This window comes from Anoplolepis gracilipes, chromosome 6 (assembly GCF_047496725.1).
Source record: "Anoplolepis gracilipes chromosome 6, ASM4749672v1, whole genome shotgun sequence".
Taxonomy (NCBI): Eukaryota; Metazoa; Arthropoda; class Insecta; order Hymenoptera; family Formicidae; genus Anoplolepis; species Anoplolepis gracilipes.
In genome coordinates this window covers 3,360,524-3,385,271 of record NC_132975.1, presented here as the reverse complement: position 1 = coordinate 3,385,271, position 24,748 = coordinate 3,360,524, and the positions used below count along the sequence as shown (strand labels likewise).

The 24,748-nt window shown below is 25.3% G+C and overlaps 1 protein-coding gene and 2 long non-coding RNA genes across 4 annotated transcripts in view; 1 reads left to right on the top strand and 2 right to left on the bottom strand.

Annotated features, from left to right (window-relative positions):
- LOC140667296 (uncharacterized) overlaps positions 1-24,748 on the top strand; it is a 154,663-nt gene that overhangs the window by 54,334 nt on the left and 75,581 nt on the right. The window lies entirely within an intron of this gene.
- Positions 17,538-18,676, bottom strand: LOC140666783 (uncharacterized). The gene is made up of 3 exons (XR_012046848.1): positions 18,443-18,676; positions 18,118-18,297; positions 17,538-17,872 (listed from the first exon to the last, which is right to left on the bottom strand). It is a non-coding gene; the product is annotated as an uncharacterized lncRNA (long non-coding RNA).
- Positions 21,435-22,374, bottom strand: LOC140666784 (uncharacterized). The gene is made up of 3 exons (XR_012046849.1): positions 22,310-22,374; positions 21,995-22,165; positions 21,435-21,749 (listed from the first exon to the last, which is right to left on the bottom strand). It is a non-coding gene; the product is annotated as an uncharacterized lncRNA (long non-coding RNA).

The following is a 24,748-nucleotide window of genomic DNA, read 5'->3' as shown; positions in this document are numbered from 1 at the left end:
TTCAAAACACTACAACAAAATATTTTCTCTTGAATACTTTTTGAGTTATAAAACTTGAAAGTTATAGTGCTAATGACATTAGCATTACCTAAGGTTTACCACGTGAAGATTGCAGAGTCGAATTTACATTTTTGCTGTATATATGTATATGTGCACAATAGAAGTGTAAATTCGATGTAACTTCCGCGCGCTGCACTTTAGATAACTAAATAACTTTTGTTTGAAACATTATTTTCTAAAACATGATTTCCAGACATTTGGCTATTCTAATCAAATGGGACACCCTGTATATATAGGTACATTTATATGTACATGGTGTCCGGTAAAGATTGAATCAACGCTCGCGAGCAAGTAGAGCGTATTAAACTGAACATAAAAGTCCTTTACCATTTTGCGGTTTTTGCAGTAATTATTGAGAAATTAATTAAAAAATATCGACTAATTCGTGCGAATATTAGCACGTGGCGAGAAAAGCCAGCCCGCTGTCACGCGTTGCTAATTGTACGCATAGTAACCGTGTAACAGTGGGCTGGCTTTTCTCGCTGTGCTCCTAGCGACCACATGACGGCGGGCTGTCTCTTTTCGTTATGTTGCTAGGCGACCGTCTGACAGCGGGCTGTCTCTTTTCGCAGAGCGCTAATATATTGGCGCGAATTAGTCGATATTTTTAAATTAATTTCACAATAATTATTGCAAAAATCGCAAAATGGTAAAGGACTTTTCTGTTCAGTTTAATGCGCTTTACCCACTCACGAACGTTGATTCAATCTTTACCGGACACCTTATATAATGTATATATGTATATTCAGGGTTTGAAAGTAACCCGTTACTTATTGTAACGCCGTTACCGTTACAGTTACTTTTTTTGGTAACATAGTGATAACGGCGTTATTATTTTTTTTTGTAACTGTAGCAGTAAGTTATTTTTTAAAAGTAACTTTCCCATCCCTAATATATGTACTGTAGATTTTATAGTTTAATACAGGCTATTACAGGCCTGCGAAATTAAGAATTAAAAGATGTTTAAGAATTATGAGTAGTTTCGTATGTAATTATATATGTTGAATATGAATTTGGCCGCAAAAATTGTTTATCACCTCAAGTTTTTAAAATAAAATACATATATACACTTCCTACATATTCTTCCATATAAAAAAAGTTAAATTTTCAAATAGTTATAACTTCCTTAAAAATAAGATCAATAAGATCAATAAAAAAGCGTTTTAAAGCTTGAAGTTTCTAGTTTTAGAATATTTAAATGAATTTAGCTTCTTTTTTTATTTGTTACAAAATTACATTGTAAGAAAGCGACATCCGTTGATTGAACAAATTTTTCAAAAGTTTGTCCAAGAATACCCGAATTAAAAAAAAATTGTAGCACTATTTCATTAATTGTATATTAAAGAGCAGAATTTTAGCTTTAATTAATTTTTTTAACGTTCTACGATTTTTTCTTCGCCGAGATATTCATTATTAAAGCAAAAGCGAGTTACTGAATTTAAACGCTTATACCTAGTGAAAAAATGATCGTACAACAATCATTAAAAAAGCAATTTAAAGAGAAAAATTAGCACTTTAAAATGCTTCTATCGTTTCTTCAATCATTATTCATTTTTAAAGCGTAATTGTTACTTAAAAATCAAGTAAAAATTGTACTTTTATCTGTTTTTTGTTTAAATCAAGAAAAATTAACAAAAAAATTAAAATTTTCATAAATTCTACAATATTTACAAGTAAAAAGCATTCCAGTTACTCGTACAAAAGGCCCAAGTGTTAAATTTTGTTTGTATATTTCAAAAATTTAAATTAATGAAATATATACATATATAAATTTTTAATAATGCATTTATTTTTCAACAATTCCATAAAACGTGAGATGCTTTAATACAACTGTTGTGAAAATTAAAGTTCAAATATTGTTTATTCCTATTTTTCAATTTTATTTCTGTGCTTATTTCAAAATATTATTAACTTTTTTATTTATTTAAACATTTTATTTGTTAATTATCCATCTATTTGTTTTAATTTCTTAGAAATTTTCTTCTTTTTTAAAAATTAATTCATAATGTAAAAATAGGCGTACCATTGCATAATAACAATTTTGGAGCAAATCTCTGATTGATCAACCACTTGCAAAATTATTCTCCAATTTGCCTGTGGCATTTTTTGGGCAAATTTGTAATTGGTTTACCACTGCACATCAATATTACACTTAGTATTTTTTACATCATGGATTAGTTGTTTTCGATTTCGATTGGTTTGGTTCCAGTAAGTAACAAATGAATTACAATTTTTTCATCAAAAGGTTATCATTTATATTTCTCCGATTATATAAGCGTAGTAAAAAATTAAGAAATTTTACAATCACTTTTGAAGAAATTATGATTGTTACAAAAAACCATTACCTAAATAATAACTATATATTATACTTTTAATGTGCTATAAAGTATTTAAGGATGTTTAGCACCTACAATCGGAGTAAAAAGTAGTCGAAATTGACAAATATATACTTTCCTCATATATCTTAATATATGATTATTATAAAGATTGCATAAAATCTTATTATTTCCAACTTCTGTTGCTTTTTTTCGTGTTTCTTAAATTATAATGAGAAACTTTTATCATTGACGGTACCTCGATTTCAACATTACAGCACAAAATTTGAATTATAAAAATAAAAGAATTTACTCGTACAAAGTAATTTAAAATGTCAGAATAAAAATTATAATAGTGAATAATGACAAAATGTAGAAGATTTTTAACTAGTTCTTCAATAAATTTAATAATTTGTTATTTCTCCGAGAAGAAAGAAATGTGGCAACATGGTAATGTTTCATAAGTTGGTCAAATTATAAATTGACATATGAGGCCTAGTGGCTTCTCGCTTACACGTCTGTATATAGAGGCTTCTTCAGATGAAAAAATAGGTTATTTAAAATGTCAAAAGAAGGCTCAGCTGAATGTTATGTTGCCACGTTTTCACAATAAATAATATGTCATCTCAGATAATAGGACGAAATTGAGAAAATTATATTCAATATCTTTTGAACTAGTCAGTACTTGACCAAAATTATGTGATCAAATATTTCCTCTATATTTAAACTATACGGTTGCAAATTTTGAATAAATTCCTATTATTATTTCTATCTATTTTAGCTCTTAAATCAACACGATCACAGGTTTTTTATAAGATAGAAAATCTGTAATCGTATCAATTTAAGAAAATTAAAAAGGACAGAAATAATCATATTTATACTTATTTATATAAAAAATTATATTAATTCTTTTACTTATAATTAGATCCACAATATAATTATATTTATAATAATATTGACGGGTAAATTCATTGCAAATTAAAATCCTTATAACTTTTGATTGCTTCAGTGAATCAATTCTAGGTTTTTTTATAAGTCTCTGAACATGTATCAGAACAATCTGTGCAAATTTTATTAAATTCCTATATTTTTAAAAACAGGTACTAAACATCCTTAAAAGATAGATACTAGTAATGAAACAGGAGTGTGTATAGTGGAGGGTGACACTGGCTCAGACACGTTGTAGCAATCATCCATCTGTGGTAGCAACTGTCTGCGTAAGGGATTCACAACATCTTTTAGTCCAAAAAATGATTGTTTGTAAACAAAATTTTTGCGGACTCGATAAATATGTGAGGCACGAGCGGCTGAATCGGGAATCGAACCCAAGATTTTTGCTTTTCTACTGTTCTTGTCATCTGAACTACTCACAATCAGACCTCTTACCTAATGACATTTCACACCAGTGAATTCTATCCTATACTGGAATGTCCTTTGTTTGCGAAATGTGAAGAACGAAAGGGAAAAGACTGCCATCTGCCTCCTTGTTTAGCAAATTTTGATTGGCCAATGATTTTCTATGATCTTTTCTACTTTCTAAACCATTTTGTTTATAGTTTCATACAATTCTTTATTGCACAATATTGTTACATTGTTAATCTTGTTTTTCTTTTCCATTTTATAATTTCTTTGATATCATACTTATTAGCTGGTTGTAGTGGAAGTTATTGCTGCACATTTGAATAATGTAATGTTCTTTAGTTCGGATAGTACAAGATTAGAAAAAGAGATAGATGGTAGTTTTCTCCCTCTCGTTCTTCACATTTTCAAACAAAGGACTAGCCATTCCAGTATAGGATTGAGTTCATTGTTTTACACACAGTAATAAAGTAATACAGCTAGAGAGAGAGAGAGAGAGAGAGAGAGAGAGAGAGAGAGAGAGAGAGAGAGAGAGAGAGAGAGTAGGCTCAACAATTTTGTAAACTTATTATTGTTAATTAATAGTATTAATTAGTATTAATAAGATACATTTAGACTACATTTAGATTTTATATGTTTAACAATTACTTTATGTTCTTTGCGTATTTAAGGACTTGTCGACATCTTCCATATTGATCTTTCTTCTGACTTCTGAACAAGTTGTTAAGATATGTCCGTAATATGTATGATGCTGATATTGAATTCCGTTAATTAAAGGAACTGTTACATTTGTCAATGTTTTTATGTTTGCTTTTGATAAGTTTCAGGTGGAATTACAACCGCCAATATCACAATTATCAAAATGTTTGCGTAAAACTTCATTGTTTAACAATGCCGCAAAACTCGCGCTTTAAATTAAATAAATACAAAAATTGGAAAATTGAAGTTCAAATATTGTTTGTTTTTATTTTTCAATCATTCCTTTTCAAATTGCAAGTTCAAATTTAAATATTTATTTCAAATTCTATTAATTTTCTTTTATTTATTTATAAAATTTTCTTTATCCTGAAAACTTTATTTGTTAATTATCCACCTAATTCTTTTAATTTCTTCTAATTTTTCTTCTATATAGATTCACTATTTTCAATTTCAACTTGATTCGGTTCTAATAAGTAGTAAATCAACTTTGCAATCTCTTCGTTCTGAAATAATTATTTATATATTTCTTTAATTATGTAAACACTGTAAAAAAAATTAAGAAATTTTACAATTATTTTAAAAAAAACGAAAAACTACAGCTATTATAACTATTATAAAAAGTCATTAGTTATTGTTAAATAATAATTATATTATTTTTTGATATGCTGTAAGCTATTTGAAAAATAGAATTATCGAGAAACTTAAACGAAAATGTAATTCATAATTCGAAAAAAATATAACTAAATTATATTTAAATGCGAATGAAGAAAAGATGTATCGGTAAATAGAATTTAACATATAGTAAGCTTGTAACATTTCTGTAAATTAAATAATAATAATATTATTTAATTAATAAATAATAATAATTAGTATTAATAAGATAAATGTATTTAGAGAAAAAGGAGAGAGAGAGAGAATTCAAATTTATTTATTTTCTAATTGTTTTTTCTAATTACTTCAAATTTTCTTAATTTTATTGTATTTAAATATTTTATTTACGCAAAACTTTCACATTAAATATAAATTTTTTATTTTTTTTTAGAGATTTTACGTTCTCAGTTTTGACTGTTCGGTTTTAGCAAGTAATTTTGCAATTAACTCATTCAAAGGCTATCATTTACGTTATTTCGATTATGTAAGTGTAATAAGCAAGAAATCACACAATCTTAAAATCAATCTTACAATGGTTTCGAAAAGACAAAGAACTATGAACTATTACGAATTTTAATTATTTATACTAATTTTTATTATAAATATTACGAAATTTTTGTTATTATAAATATTACGAAATTTAATTATTTATAAAACAAATATGGATCTTGATATGTTATATATGTATGGCGCTATGCAGGAAAAAAATTAAAATTATGTTTTAATGAAAGATAAATGAAATTCATAATAAATGCAAAAACAGTAAGCTTGTATTTATTCCGCGTTAATGTAGCATTGGATACAAGCTTGTCTAGTGTTTTTAATAATTATCTTGTACTTTTTACGCTAAATGATTTTTGATAACATATCCCAGGTAGCACACGTTCGTTTTATAAACGTTTTCTAAACGTATCCAATATTTTTTAACCGTCAAGCCAATAAGAAACGTTTCAACAGAAACATTTTTAAAATCATGGTTTAAGAAACGAATTTTTTACATTTCTATAAATAAAACAATAGAATTTTTGTTCTATAAATAGAACAAAAATTAATTTTTTAATTCAAATTTATATATATATATATATATATATATATATATATATATATATATACACATTATTAAGACTATACTTATTAAGACGATCCCCAGATAGCATAGAAAACTGAAAGATGACGAAAAGATGTCTTTTTTAAGTTATCTTTCTGACAAGGCTAAAAGATATCTTTCTACCTACAAAAAAAGTCATTTTTTAAAAGATGTCTTCTAAAAGTCATAATTAATTTTAGTCGACGGAAAGATGTCTTTTTCATCATCTTTTCGACAAGACAAAAAGATCTATTTTATAATATACGTGTTCCTTTGTTTGCCACTACGTGGCATGTTCAAACTTAAATAACTCGTATTCAAGTTTTGATAAAATGTATATAAAGCCGAAAAGAATAGGTACTAAAGGTATAATTTAAATTGTCTTTTTTGTCAGTTTGACTTCTGATGTAATCTCGACAAGAGATTCAGAACATGATGAAAATAGATGTATTGTATTCATATATGCATTATTTTATTGAATCTGTGAATAAACAAATTTTTCATAAATAAAGGAAAAAAACCGTATTTTGACAGTTTCTTAAACGTTTTTTTTGTTAGAAAATGACGTTTCCCTTAACGTTTTTTAAGTGGACATCTTAACCAATCAGAAACGTTTTCAAAAGCCGGTTGTAAAACGTTTCACAGAAACATTTGTGAAACGTTTTTGAAACGAATATGTGCTACTTGGTATCTTTCATGGTGATCTTTCCGTTAGTTTTCCGAGCAAAAATAATTCTGTGATACAATATGTTATTTATTGGAATTATAGATATCCACATTTCTTCTGTATTTTTTGATTCTCTAGATAGAATCATAGTGGCCGCCAATATCACGATAATATCAGTAGAATTTTCACGAGAAATTTCATTTTCGAGCAATATCACAAGAAACAATAAAAAGATCTCAACCTCGATTCAAGTATTATTTGTTTCTATCTTTCAATCTTCAAGTCACTTTTTCTGATTATCTCAAATATTCCCAGTTTCTTTTAATATTTAGATATATTTTCCTTTACGAAATTTTTGTCAATTTTTTATTCGTCGCTCTTCATTAATTTCTTCAAATTCCTGTAAATTTTTTCTTTTGATTCATAAATTTGGCTGCTAAATTCCAATACGAAAATAAAGTCTGCAAATCGCCCGTCATTTGCTCGACAACGATGTTTATATTCTTCTAATCGCCCAAGTGAATTTTGTTGTGAATACAAAACTGTTTTATTAACCATTATACTACTGTCTTTAAGAAACTATGTTTACTATCAAGATATACATACATACAATAATTTTTAATCTTAAGGAGATGCTAGATTACCGACCGAGTTCTAACTTAACAAAACAATATATTTGCTTAATATAAAAGTTGCAATTTATATACATAAAATAAAATAGATTCTTCGGGGTCAGAATTGCATGAAAGAATATTTGTGAACTTTTAGAAATGAGCTTAGGAGATTAGATAAAACAAATTTTGTTACAGAAAATGTTTTACGGCAACAACATTTTCTGTAACGAAATTTGTTTTATCTAGACTTCTAAGTTCATTTCTAAAAGTTCACAAATATTCTTTCATGGAATTCTGACCTCGAAGAACCTATTTTATTTTATGTATATAAATTGCAACTTTTATATTAAGCAAATATATTGTTTTGTTAGATTAGAACTCGGTCTGTAATCCAGCATCCCCTTAATATAAATAAGAAAGCAATATTATCGTTGAAAAAATATTTGTAAACGTGATTTGTAAACTCTTTCTAACAATTTCTAGGCAGAATTACAATGCTCACCAATACCATTATTATCAGTACAATATATTTACGAATAATCTCATTTTGAAGCAGTATCGCAAAAGACGAAATTTTGCAGTCGTTTTAATAGAATCTGAGGATTACGTTATAAAAATTCTATACATGTACGTAACAACTTATTATCTTGTTTATATGTTAGAAAACATTACAAAATAAGATTGATATATATCGATAGCAGATAGCTATAATACAGAAACATTCACTTCCGCGAAATGATTATATTTACTTCGATATCAGAATAATCTCGTACCACACGTGAATTCGCACATTTACGATTAGATATGATCATTTCATCACATATTGATAGATATTTCGTAGACATAAGAATGTCGTGATATGACTGTTATATAAGTAATATAATAATATTTTCAATGAAAATTATTTATATATTTAAAGAGTAAAACTACGCGATTATAATAAATAAGAGTTTCTTAATAAATTTTTATTAAAAAAATAATAAATTTATTGATTAATTTAGTGGATTTCCAACATATTATTTAAGATATTGAAACAAAGATTTATATAAAAGAATGCATTTAAGAATAAGAAATACAATTATTAAACAATTATATTTTTAATAATCTCAAGAATTGTAATTAATTTTATAATATAATATAAAATAATGATTCATGTATATGCAATATATATGCTTATATCTGCCTCTTTTGCACTTTTACATTATGATATATTAATTAATATTTTATTATAATGAAATTATTACTTATTGCAATTATTTAGTTACAATTTTAATTATGAAATTGATAACTGCGTGTATTATTTTGCCATTATAACGGCTTGCTACATGTTCCACAAGAATTATTTCTCTAGCGTTTTTGCAAGAACATTTACGATATGTAAGGAGTGCTTGTAATAAATGTTGCCAGGAGATGTGGTGAAAATAAGATGTTCCCAATAGTATTACAATGCTCATTAGTGATCATCAGGAGAACAGTAAAGAATACTTTCATCTAAGATTATTCTTCACGATTTTTATAAATATATAGGATTAAATAACGATAAGCACCCCAGGTAACACATGTACGTTTTATAAATGTTTTCTAAACGTATTCAATATTTTTTAACCGTCAAGTATCAATAAGAAACGTTTCAACAGAAACATTTTTAAAATCATGGTTTACGAAATGTATTTTTTACGTTTCTATAAATAGAACAAAAAGTAATTTTTTAATTCAAATTTATATATATATATATATGTATATATACACATTATTAAGACTGTACTTATTAAGACGATTCCCAGATAGCATAGAAAACTGAAAGATGACGAAAAGATGTTTTTTTTTTTTTTTAAGTTATCTTTCTGATAAGGCTAAAAGATGTCTAAAAGGATATGTTTCTACCTACAAAAAAAGTCATTTTTTAAAAGATGTTTTTTAAAAGTCATAATTAATTTTAGTCGACGAAAAGATGTCTTTTTGATCATTTTTTCGATAAGACAAAAAAGATTTATTTCATAATATACGTGTTCATAATATACGTTTCCTTTATTTGCCGCTACGTGGCGTGTTCAGACTTAAATAACTCGTACTCAAGTTTTCATAACATGTATATAAAACCTAAAAAAGAACAGATACTAAAAATTATAATTTAAATTATGTCTTTTTTGTAAGTTTGACTTCTGATGTAATCTCGACAAGAGATTCAGAACATGATGAAAATAGATGGATTATATCCATACATGCATTATTTTATTGAATCTATGAATAAACAAATTTTTCACAAAGAAAGGAAAAAAAACGTATTTTGACAGTTTCTTAAACGTTTTTTTTTGTTAGAAAATGACGTTTCCCTTAATGTTTTTTGAGTGGACATTTTAATTAATCAGAACGTTTTCAAAAGCCGGTACTAAAATATTCCGCAGAAACATTTTTGAACGTGTGCTACTTGGGATATTATCTGTTTTTTTTTAAATTTTTTTAAACAATAAATTTATAATAATTTTAAACAATAACATTATATAAACAGATAATTTGTATCATTTTTTGACACTATCCGAGCGACCTCCACAGCACAAGGAGTTGAGTCAACAAAGTACTATCAACCATCACAAAATATTGTTAAAAGAGTGAGTGACCGTCCAACAGTTAGTGAATGGTGATTAATATATGCAGTTTTTCACTTATTTCAAGTCTAAACTTCACCAATTTTGCAGATTGCAACGATCACTGTTTTTCCACTAACAATATTACCAAGTCAGTGACTTCAATCTAATGTTGACTCCGCTCTCTGATAAAACATTAATACACACTCATCGAAGATGATTTTATGCGAGTTAAGTCGAAGGCTTAGTTAAAAGGTTATGTATTTATTATTGATGTTTTCATGTAAAAAATTTGTATTATTATAATTTAATTATCGCGCTGAAGAAGACTCAAATTTGAGCTCGAAACGTCCGCATTATAATTAATTAGGTGTATTTTTATTTATAGCTTTAAGTTTTAATTATTGTTAATATTTGTAGTATTTTTGTTCATGCAATTTTACGTTTTTTGTGTAACATAAATTGTTATAATAATAGTTAGATACAGATATTTATTGGGACTTATGTATGATTAAGTGTTATAAAAATATTTTAGAGAAAAAAATTTTTTTCATAAATTCTGTAATTTCATTTATAATTTACATCTAACAATTTTTAATTTTTAATTTTTAATTTTTAATTTGTATAATTTTCGTTATTTATTACTCATTCCGATTGTTCATGACTCTTACCTGCTCTTTATTGCCGATTATATTATTCTTATTTAAACAATAAGCTTAATAAATACACATGTGTAAATTTTCCTTTCTTTTAATAAATATTTTTTTTAATTTTTTATATTTTTTACAATTATTTTTATTTTATCCTTTTCTATACTTAAACTAATGATGTTTACACAACTCTTTATAGAACTCTATCATATGTCATTTTTACTTTGTAAAATATTGCTTTTTTATTGCCATTTGAATTTATCACACACAATTTTTTTTATTTTTTGTTTTTGTAAACTGATGTTTTATTATACTGACGTACTTTATCCTTTCGGAAGACAAACACATACTATTATGTTTTTGCTATATATTATTTGTAGTCTGTTCTTTTGATTACATATGTGAATTTCATTATTATTATTATTATTGAAAAAAAAATGGTTATAAAAGTATATTAGTGTATCTTCTTTTACACAAGTATGAAAATTATGGTATCTGAGGTATAATATTTAACAAACGTTAAATAAATTATTATTAATTCGGATATATGTTGTCAATTTATAATACTTGCAAAACTATTATATATATTTTTAAATATAATGTGTGACAAAACTATTCTTTGGATGAATAATTCAGTTTTATTAGAAAAATTAAAAAAAATGTTGAACTTGTCAGTGTAGTTTTTATTTTGACAACGTTAAACAACTATTTTAAGAAAAGTTTATTTTTCCTCATTCTTCCCAGCACATTTCTCTGATTTCAAAACATTTATTATTTAAGATTTATTCGCATATGTCAAGTAAGTGTGGTCTTGAGTAGTCGCGGAGAAAGGCTTGTAGCAATCTTACGTCAAATGAATACAAATGTGCAAAGTATGACATAAAAGCACAGGCACATAAATAAAGCAAAGTGTTCAAATATTTGTTTATGTTTACGTATATATACATATATATATATATATACATATGTATATATAAATAAATTATATATATATAATTATTATTATTTATATATATATAATTTATTTATATATACATATGTATATATATATATATATATGTATATATACGTAAACATAAACAAATATTTGAACACTTTGCTTTATTTATGTGCCTGTGCTTTTATGTCATACTTTGCACATTTGTATTCATTTGACGTAAGATTGCTACAAGCCTTTATATTATTACATAATATAATGTATAATATATTATTTTAATTATTATAATAAATTTAATAATTTATATTTTTATTTTCTTAAAATTAGGTATTTATAACTTACATTAAAATTAAAGATTATTAATTACTTAATAATTAATAATAAATTAATCATTAATTACTTAATAATTAATAATAAATTATTAATTTAAATTAAATAATTTAATTATTAATATTAGATATAATAATTTATAAAAATAAATTAAACTATTTAATGTATTTATAACAAGTTAAATGGTATTGTAAAGGCCAAGATTGAAAACAAATAAACGGATAGATATATGTATATGATTCAATTTAATATAAATATAGAAATACATGAATTTTAATATAAAATATATTAACGCAGAGAATATTTCTATTAAGTCGACACATTTCTATTAAGTTCTTGTCAATTTTTGCAATTTTTCTATATTAAAATAAAAAAAAAATTGATACAACACAAATCAATCAAAGTATTTTCCTTTGTTTTTTTACAATTTTTCCCATGCATGCAATGATTGTAAACCGTCCTCTCCCACGATTGCAGGACATGCAGAGTGTTCTTTGTCACTGATATCGAAAAACCATAGACGTTCTAACGGTTCTATAATATTTTTACCATAAGTCTCACAATGATTGTGTGTGAATCAGCAGTATTTTTCTTTTGGTGAAAACAAAATGCAGTGGCGAATATGTTCTGTATCTCCATTTCAATCATATTAAATGTAAAGTTATGTTGACATATCTACAGCTTGTTGTGCATAAATGTCAATATCAGTTAACTCTATCCTATACCTAACCTAACCTATACTGGAATGGTTAGTCCTTTGTTTGAAAAAGTGAAGAGCGAGAGGGAAAAAACTACCATCTCCCTCCTTGTTTAGCAAATTCTGATTGGCTAATGATTTTCTATGATCTTTTCTATTTTCTAAATCATATTGTTTATAGTTCATATAATTATTTATTGTACAATAGTATTACATTGTTAATCTTGTCTTTTTTTCCATTTTATAATTTCTTTGATACTATACTTATTAGCCGGTTGTAGTGGAGGTTAATACTGCACATTTGAATAAGCTAATGTTTTTTAGTTCAGATAGTACAATATTAGAAAAAGAGAGAGATGGCAGATTTTTCGCTCTCGCGCTTCACATTTTCAAACAAAGGACTAGCCGTTCCAGTATAGAATTTAGTTCATTGGTCAATGTAAAGAAGTCAACAAAAACCAAAAACATTTCTGATCGTTAAATTTCACTAACGCATGCGTATAGCCATCTATTCGCATTGGCAAAAACTTATGCATCGACCTAATATCATTTTTTATTGCTATTGCATTTATGATGGAATATTGCATCGCTGCTAAATTTTCACTAAAGAGTTGATGTTCAAATATTTGCACAAAAAGTGGGTCACCTTTTCAAAAAAGTGAGTTGAATAGTTGAATATAGATTTTGACAAGTACACTGCTTGCAGATATTTTGAAAATGAAATTATGTCTTAAATGTAATAAGAAGAAAAAATAGTAGAGAGAGAGAGAGAGAGAGAGAGAGAGAGAGAGAGAGACTTTGTTTTCGTAAAACAATTATGATTGAAATAAAGATACAGATGTGTTTTTATCCATTGTCATATTTCATGTTCTGTTCCTCTGATCTTACGTAGATATATTACGTATTTTTTCACTAAAAATGAGAACTTTAAAATTAAGTGCACGATTAAAGCATTAAATTAAATTATGAAAAAACAACTCAGCCTCAATAATCTTGATTTAGATACATATTGTCAAGGTCAACATCCTGAATAACCATTCAACAATTTTTGTTGTCGCTTGTTGTTTATTAAAAAATTATAAACAAAAAATTTCAGAAATTACATATAATTTCTGGACATTAAGTACATTTTTATAAAATGTATTCTTGGCAGATTTATTTATTTATATGTAATAAGTCAAACATGTGGGCACAGGGGAGGAGCAAAACTCCTAAAAAAAAATTAACATAATTCAACAGAAAGGCATTGGAGAAATATTTCCCATTTACTGCCATGGAAACTTATGAGAAACTATACTCGTCAATTTAACCGGTTTCACACGAGTTTTCAATTTTCCAAGCAAAGTCCACTCCATACCTTTGCTTTCAGTGCGAAAGAAGGTCTATCATTGCACAGTTCCATTTGGATTTTTAACTTTCTATGCGAAGCGAGGTCCATTCTACACTACCTCTGTTTTCAGTACGAAATGAGGCCCACCATTGCATGATTTTACATGGAGTTTCAACTTTCCATGAAATGTAGTCCACTCTACGCCACTTCTGCTTTCATTGGCGGTGGTGATGAGTTTGACAATTTAAGTCAAAGTCATTGGAGTTGGATCTTTTCTTCGATAGTTTCATCATATAAACTCAGTTATTTATTTCTTCTGTATGCAATTATTTTATTTCATATTTTTAAAATTAATCAATCGTATCGGTAAAATGTCATATTTTTCGAAATCCTAATTCCTTTACTCGTTTTTTGAAAAATCTGATTATGCAGTTTTAAAGTACATTAAAAACTATAAAACTTTTATTGGAAACTTTTTTTTATATCTCTTATTGTTTTGACGGTATTCGCTCAGAAATATAAAAACCGATTTTTTTTTAAGAGGGTGTTTCACCCCCTTAATGGCCGTAACAACACATATAAAAAAATACATTTCTCCTATTTTGACCTAGACTACAACATATTCAAAACTCATTAAAATCGGAGGAGGACACTTCCAACCCTTTCCTTGTGAGTAAGGTCTTGAAGGCTTTTTTACAGCAACTTCGCGATAAATCCGATGATAATATTGATCACCATTCAGCTATTTGAATGGATTGATAAATATTATCAGTAATAGGATCAAGATGAATAATTTCACTAATGATAATGTCGGCAAAAGTTTCAGCAGTAGTAGCTTCAGCAGTAGTAGATGCGGTGGTTTTATGTTTACATATTCTTAATGATATCCCAATAATTGCTATTAGCGTGATTTATCAAGAAATCAACTAGAAATACTGTTATAATGCTGTAAAAGTGGAAATTTTTTATCGAATTCTTTGCGATTTAAAAAAGAAGAAAAAAGAGAACAAGATTCAATCTCAAATATAAGTTGTAATGAGTTTCTCCTATACTTTTGTAATTCTAAGGAGTAAATTACATATAAATTTCTGATTCTTTTAATTTTACTTAATATAATGCTGTACAAATTACTTGTAATTATTCCACACAATTGTTATAAAATGCTTGTATAGCTTCTTGATCTCTAGTTTTTTATTTGATAAACCTTAAGAAACACTCTTCTTATAACCTTGATCTTGACATATGTTATCGAGATAATGATTCTGTGTAACTTCAAAATCTTTTAACTATTTTTGTTTATTAAAAATTTATAAACAAAAGACTTTTTACGAATTAGGGTATGTGTAATTTTCGGTAACATGTACATTTTATAAAATGTATTCTTGGCAGATTTATTTATTTAAATGTAATAAATTAAATGCATAGGCGGGGTAGAGTATCTGCTCCGCCCCCTGCACCTCTCCGAAAAACAACTAATCCAATCCAATTATAAAACCGGTGGAATAAACGGGTTTTAAAACCGATTTATAAATTGAAATTAATAAATATATTTTTTATGGATGTTTTATACATACAATCGTAGCAAAAAGTATAGCTGAAATTTTACTTTGACGAATATATGTCTTCTCGTATACCTAGTCTGGGTAATAAAAATTGCGCAGGATCTTATCTTTTATTGATACCTAGAGTGAAGAAATTTTTTAATTTCTGAATTGCTTTATCTCGTAGAATTTTCGAATTTTCTGAATTATAATGGAAAACTTTTAGCAGTGACGTAAAATCATAAAACATAGAAGATTTTCAACTATATATTTCATTCATAAATTTAATAATTTGTTGTTATAATTTCTTGAATTATATTTATTATTTTTTTACTTATTCTGTATTTTATCAAAATTGTTTAATTACATATTTTCTTTACATCTAAACTACGCTTTCGAATTTTAAACTAATTCCCATAATTCTTTCTTTGCATTTTAGCTAGTGTAGTTTATTATTCAATATAAATTATAAATAAGGATTCAATTTATATATTTATTTATATTTTTAATTTATAATTTTCTTATAATTTGATTTGCATATATTTCAAATACTTGAGAAATTGAATTCTTGTTTATTGTGTTAGATATAATATTCATAAAATAATAATTATACAAAATGCTAATATATATATAATAGCATCAAAGAAAAATAATCTCTGAAAAATTAAATTTATTTCATTTATCAATTATAAGATGTGATGAATAATAAAATAATTTGCATTAGTATGAAAATTAATTATTAATTTCCATTTCTTAAATTCATTAATTATCATTTATTGTGTTATTTACTTTGTATTTCTCAAATTCATTAATTATCATTTATTGTATTATTTAAAGATTTTTGAATTATAAAATTCGCAAAAATTTTCAAATTTACAAATAATAAACTAATAAAATAGCCAAAATTGTAGATTTTTTGAAAGATTAAACTATCTAATAAAATAAACAATATAAAATAACATTTAATAGTTTGAATTTATTACACTTAAAATATATATGTGTGTATATATACATATATATACATATATATATATATATATATTATAATAACTTATAATATTTATAGTAATTTCATCATCCATTTCATCATGTTAATTATTAGAGATATTATAAATAATGTGTATTTATGTAATCTTTCTTATTTTCATAGTTACATATGTATATTACGATACCTATATGCAAACCTTGATATGAACTTGTAACACTTAATGTAATCTATCTTATTTAGGATTGGCATTTACATTATGTGTTAATTGACAATTAAATGTTTTTGTTGTTAAAACCGTTTGTGACATTTTCCATGAGTATTCGTTACCATGCGATTATTATAAAAACATAAAGAATTTATGGTTGCCTTAATGGTTGCGATTTCCTTCATAATTTTAAAGAAGCAAAATAAATTGCAAATATCTGTATCTGCATATTTTTATACAATTTTTGAAATTTTTTCGCGAAATTTTAAATTAAGTTCTATATTTAAATTAATTTTCTTTTTATATTCTTTTATATTCTAGATTTTACAGATAGCATACAATTTTTATTCTGTAATTGTTGAATATAATCGTTTATAATGGTTATGACTTAAGTTTTAACAGTTTTTGTTCTTAATACTGCTAGAGTATTTTTTTAATGGCAATTAATTTTCTTATTTTTATTCTTTTGTAATATTCTGCCATCTCAATCTTTTTGTTGCTCATATTTTTACCAGTTTTTATTTTTGTCTGATGGTCTCGGCAAATAAACATGGATTACGACTCTCCTAAGCAGTATTAACTATTTATTTAATTTTTTATGATTGTACAAATTATTATGGAAAAACCAGCATATCATGTTTCTCATGTATTATAAACTTTTTTTTAAACAAGCGGGAAATTACAATCTTTAAGATACAACTGCAATTCAAGGATACATAGGTAATTATGACTAACTTGCTTATATTTCAAAATGCTTAAATTATTTCTTGTTTATTGATAGAATATAATTAGACTGATAATGAGTATATTAATAAATTACGAGAGTGATTTTTGAAAAATTTGATCTAAAGATTGAATTAATTTATTAATTGTAGAATACTTGAAGCATATTTTTACAAAACAGGTACATATTAACAAAACAACTGGAATTAGCAAAAAAAATTAAAATTTATTTTTTATAAAGTATTATTTTATTATTTCATATTAGTTTCCTTTTTCACTGAAATTATTAAGCAATTCTTGAATTAGTGAGTGACTTAATCTCATGATATTGATTTGTGAGCCTGCAACTAATTCGAGAAGAACCATCGAGGGAAAATCACGGAATTTTCGTCGAATCTTTCTATTTCATATTTTGTATTTTGAGTATTAGTCTCCTGTAAACAAATATGGAAAATAAAAGGACGAAAGAATATGTAAACTGTAAATTTAAAAATATTAAAATATTTCTGCTTCTGTCTCTCGCAGTTTTGTATATAGACATTATAATTTATTATTCTTATTTTGGTTTAATAGAAGCTTAATGTTTTATCTCTATTCGTCATTCAGATTAAAAAATAAAATTTTAAACTAATGATTATCTACACAAGTTTTCATTGTTAAGAGACGTTATGTGGCGTACTTCATTATTATTGTCACATTGTGGGCAAGAGCTTGGCTGTAATCTCTGAGGGCCTGTTGGTTTGCAGATACCTGATGATATCACAATGGCCATTACTGCAATCATCAGGAAAATATTAAGGAATATTTTCATTGTTCTATGTAAAAATAATGTTCACGTTCTAAGGAATACAAAATTAATCTGTAAAAGAAAATTAATTAAACAGGTTTTAATTTTTTTTTAATTCTAGAATAAATTATATAAAAAAATCTTATATATCAATTTTATATAAAAAATTTTCTCTTTTTAATTTCATTTGTTTTTTAAAGGTGTTGTGGATACTTACATCTTGTTCAGTATTCTGTTATATAATGCTCATAATTTCTTGAGTATATATAATAGTCTTAACTTTATATTCTCAATAGTTTTAGATTCTTTGAAATAACACGGGGATTTTTTCACTTTTCTATAATATCCACTTTTACTTTTTTCACTGTTTGTAATTATTATAATTTTTTTGTATTCTTTATAAATTCGATCTTCTCAGCAAATGTGATCGCGCTTGGACAGCTCACTATGTTCTGCAGTTTCTTCATTTGACGTTCACTATATATGTATATACGTCACATGTCATTATGTAACATTGGAATAACATAAACTGCTTTCGTATATATTTCTTAGCTTATATGTTTTAATAAGGAAAAAATGTTGAGAATTTTCTGTTCTGAATCATATTTTCCAATATTGTAGACGATTTAGCTAGTAAAAAGACTTTAATGAATAAAAAATGTTTTTGATATTGTTTTCTTGTGTTTTTAAGTGTTCTTTAAATTTGTATGTATGTTTGCAAAATACATACTTTATATATGTGCATAATTTGCATTTTTTATTTTATTAAATCTTAAGATGTCCGCCATTGTTTATCAATAAATTCTTGACAACACTTATAAATGAATTTATAAACAGATTTATAAATCGAAATTAACATATATTTTTATAAATGTTTTATACGTACAATCGTAGTAAAAAGTATAGCTGAAATTCTATTTTGACGAATATGTGTCCTTCTCATATAATTTAGATAATAAAAATTGCGCAGGAATAAAATAATGAATAAACATAAAACATAGAAGATGTTCAACTATTTCATTCATAAATTTAATAATTTGTTATAATTTTTCGAATTATATTCAATATCTTTATACTTATTCAGTATTTTATCAAAATTATTTAATTACATATGTCCTCTATATCTGAATTATACTTTCGAATTTTAAACTAATTCTCATAATCCGTTCTATTCATTTTCAGTCACGTGAATCAACGCGATCACACGTTTTCCACAGCTAAATTCGTTGCAAATTAAAATCCTTATAACTTTTGATTACTTCAATGAATAAACTTCGAATTTTTTATAAGTCTTGGTACATATGTGCGAACAATCTGTAAAATTTTTGTTAAAATTATAATATTTTAAAAATACGTATCAAACATTCTTAAAAGTCCAAATTAAAAATGGTAGATTATGATAGCATATTAGTCAATATAGCTAGCATTTAATCATAATTGAGGATTTAATTTATAAATTTTTTTATATTTTAGTTTTATAATTTTCTTATATTTTGATTTGCATATATTACAAATGCTCGAGAAATTGAATTCTTGTTTATTATTAAAAATTATATTTATAAAAATAATAATTATACAAAATGCTAATATAAATATAATAGCATCAATGAAAAATAATCTCTGAAAAATTAAATTTATTAAATTTATCAATTATAAGATGTGATGAATAATAAAATAATTTGCATTAGAATAAAAATTAATTATTAATTTGTATTTGTTAAATTCATTAATTATCATTTATTGTGCTATTTACTGTGTTACTCAAGGACTTTCAAATTATAAAATTCACAAAAATTTTCAAATTTACAAATAATAATAAACTAATAAAATAGCCAAAATTGTAGATTTTTTGAAAGATAAAACTATCTAATAAAATAAACGATATAAAATAACATTTAATAGTTTGAATTTATTACACTTAAAATATATATGTGTGTATATATACATATACATATATACATATATATATATATATATATATATATATATATATATATACAACTTATAATATTTATAATAATTTCATTTATTAACATATGAATTATTAGAGATATTATAAATAATATGTATTTATGTAATATTTCTAATTTTCATAGTTACATAGGTATATTATGATACCTATATGCAAACTTTGATATGTACTTGTAATTTTATATAATCTATCTCTTTTAAAATTGACATTTGTATTAATTGTTAATTAATAATTGAATGTTTTCGTTGCTAAAACCGTTTGCGGCATTTTCCATAAATATTTATTTTTTAGCTTGGTGGGCAAAAAGATCTTGTAAAAAAGTCGATGAGAAAGCAAAAATATATCGATACCAAAGTAATGAATCAAATTTAACGGCAATATTTGGTTATACAGGGTAATTTTCTTTAGTAAGTTTATTCATGTTTCCAATGGTGTATTACAAAGTCGTTACCATGTGATTATCAAAAAAACATAAAGAATTGTTTTCATGATTGCAATTTTTTTCATGATCTATAAAAAACAAAATTAAATCGCAAATATCTGTATTTTTAAGCAATTTTTGAATTTTTTCGTTAAATTCCAGATTAAATTTCTTTTCTTTTATATAAATTTATAAATTATATGTAATTTAATATATATAATATATTAATTATATATATAATATATAATTATATATAATATAATATATAAATTTATTTTCTTTTTATATTCTTTTATGTTCTAGCTTTTTCCAGATATAAATAAAGATTCTTATTTTGTAATTGTTAAATACGGTTGTGTATAATGTTTACGACTTAAGTTCTAACAGTTTTTATTCTGACTATTATTAGATTTTTTTTAAATGACAGTTAATTTTTTTATGTTTATTCTCTTATAATATCCTTTCATCCCAATCCTTTTGCTGTTCATATGCTTAACAGTTTTTATTCTTGTAAATTCTTAAGTCTTCTTAGCTGCTGGTTTCGACAAATAAACATGGATTGCGACTCTCCTAGGCAGTATTATTTATTTATTTAATTTTTTATGATTGTGCAAATTATTATGGAAAAACCAACATATCAAGTTTCTTATGTATTATAAACTTTTTTTAAACAAGCGGGAAATTACAATGTTTAAGATATAACTGCAATTCAAGGATACATAGGTAATTATGACTGACTTGTTTATATTTCAGAATGCTTAAATTATTTCTTGTTTATTGATAGAATATAATTAGACTGACAATGAGTGTATTAATAAAATTACAAGAGTGATTTCTGAAAAATTTGATCTAAAGATTGAATTAATTTATTTATTGTACAATACTTGAAACATATTTTTACAAAACAGGTACATATTAACAAAATAACTGGAATTAGCAAAAAAAATTAAAATTTATTTTTTGTAAAGTATTATTTTATTATTTTATATTAGTTCTGCGCTTTTTCACTGAAATTATTAAGCAATTCTTGAATCAGTGAGTGACTTAATCTCATGATATTGATTTGTGCACCTGTAACTAATTCGAGAAGAAATGTCGACGCAACCTCCGGTCTTTTTGATTATTATGCATCTGCAAACAAGTATGGAAAATTAAAGGACGAAAGAATATGTAAACTGTAAATTAAAAAATATTAAAATATTTCTGTTTCTGTCTCTCTCAGTTTTGTATATAGACATTATAATTTATTATTCTTATTTTGGTATGATAGAAACTTAATGTTTTATCTTTATTCGTCATTCAGATTAAAAAATAAAATTTTAAACTAATGATTATCTACACAAGTTTTCATCGTTCAGAGACGTTACGTGACGTACTTTATTATTATTGGTACATTGTGAGCAAGAGTTTAGCTGTAATCTCTGAGGTTTGAAGATTTCTGATGATATCACAATGGCCATTACTGCAATCATCAGGAAAATATTAAGGAATATTTTCATTGCTCTATGTAAAAATAATGTTCACGTTCTAAGGAATACAAAATTAATCTGTAAAAGAAAGTTAATTTAAATGCTTTTAATTTTTTTAAATTCTAGAATAAATTCTATATGAAAAAATCTTATATATTAATTTTATATAAAAAATTTTCTCTTTTTAATTTCATTTTTTTTAAAGGTGTTGTGGATACTTACATCTTGTTCGGTATTCGTATTTAGATTCTTTGAAATAACACAGGGATTTTTTTACTTTTCTATAATATCCACTTTTACTTTTTTCACTGTTTGTAATTATTATAATTTTTTCGTGTTCTTTATAAATTCGATCTTCTCAGCAAATGTGATCGCGTTTCGACAGCTCACTATGTTCTGCAGTTTCTTCATTTGATATTCACTGTATGTATATACGTCACATGTCATTATGTAACATTAGAATAACATAAACTGCTTTCGTATACACTTCTTAGCTTGTATGGTTTAATAAGGAAAAAATGTTGAGAATTTTCTGTTCTGAATCATATTTTCCTCAGAAATTATAATCAGGGCCGGTTCTGGCATGCAGTGCGTGCCCGCACGCAGACGTAAAATTGTAAGGGCGTAAAAATATTGAATAAAAAATAAGAATATTTATATACGTTATGTTGTCAGTAAACCAACAATTACACAGTTGAGAATCCGAATGTTATTCTCAATATTTGAACTTCCGCCCAAGGCCGGTAACGGACTTGTATCTGTGTGCAGTGTGCGAGTCAACGCGTACTCAGACGTTTGTTTTTTATTCCGAAACAATAACGAAGTGATTTTTGTGTAAATTTCATAATTTGTTAGAAGAGGAAATTTATTAGAAAAAGATCTTGTTTTGATTTAGACCTTGCTCTGTAAGTTAAGACAGATAATGTAACATCTAAAGATTTAAATGATCTGGAACTATTTAACATTTATGTATTTAATATTGTGTCCTTCTTATATAATTTAAGTAATAAAACTTGCGCAGGAATAAAATAATGAATAATCGTAAAACATAGAAGATGTTCAACTATTTTATTCATAAACTTAATAATTTGTTATAATTTCTTGAATTATATTCAATATCTTTATACTTATTCAGTATTTTATCAAAATTATTTAATTACATATTTCCTCTATATTTGAATTATACTTTCGAATTTCAAACTAATTCTCATAATCCGTTCTATTCATTTTCAGTCACGTGAATCAACGCGATCACACGTTTTCCACAGTTAAAAGTGAGATGACTGGAAAAAAAAACGAACGCAAAGTGTCACAATTTTTGGTTTACGATAATTATATGTCAGGATTGACTGCATCAATCTTATTCAGATCGGTCGCAATCGAAGATTTGTTTATCAATATTATATAATAAAAGTATCTCATTAGACTTTTTATTACCACTTTAGTTTCTGAGATATTTTAATCAAAAGTTTATGACACGAGAAATTCTGTAATAAGCCTTCTTGGTAGCATCGACATTTATGCAATGACTCTCAACTTTATCTTTCATCAAAATTTTTTTTTGTTTTCGCGTCACGACGCTACCGCGACGCTTGATAATCTAATAAATTTCAATGGAAAGTCAGGGAATTTTCGTCTCCTTGTTCTATTTTGTTTTCTGTATTTTCAGTATTATTTGTCTGCAAACAAATGTAGAAAACCAAAGCACGAATGAATATGTAGACTGTAAGTTTAAAAATATTAAAATATTTCTACTTCTCTTTCTCTCTGACAGTTTTGCATATAGACATTATAACTCATTATTCTTATTTTGGTATGATAAAAGCTTGATATTTTATCTCTATTTGCCATTCAGATTGAAAAATAAATTTTAAACTGATGATTATTTACACAAGTTTTCATTGTTAAAAGAAGTTATGTGACGTACTTTATTTTTACTGTTAAATTGTAGGCAAGAGTTTGGCTATAATTTCTGAGGGCTTTTACGTTTGCAGATATCTGATGATATTACAATGGCCATTACTGTAATCATCAGGGAAACATTAAGGAATATTTTCATTGTGCAATGTAAAAATAATGTTCACGTTCTGAGGGCAAAATTAATCTGCGAAAGGAAGTTAATTTAAATGCTTTTAATTTTTTTAAATTCTAGAATAAATCTTATATATAAATTCTATATACAAAAATTTTCTTTTTTTAATTTTTTTTTCTTAAAGGTATTATAGATACTTACATCTTGTTCTATATTGTGCTATAATGCTTACAATTTACATTTCTTGAGTATATAATAGTTTTAACTTTTGATTCTGAATAGTTTTAGATTGTTTAAAGTAAAACACGGATTTTTTAATTTTTCTATAATATTCACTTTTACTTTTTTCACTATTTGTAATTATTACAATTTTTCCGTGTTTTTTATAAATTCAATCTTCTCAGCAAACTTAATCATTTGGACAGCTCACTACATTTTGCAGTTTCTTTATTATGTTTACTATTTATAAACTATATGTAATTATTAATAATAATAATAGTCAGTTTATACATATAATATTTAGTCATATATAAAAATAATTATTTTTTGTACAGAGATGTTGTCCAAATGCTCGAAAACTCTTTTGTATCCCATTTATTTTAAAAGGAATTTTACTAAATATATTACGC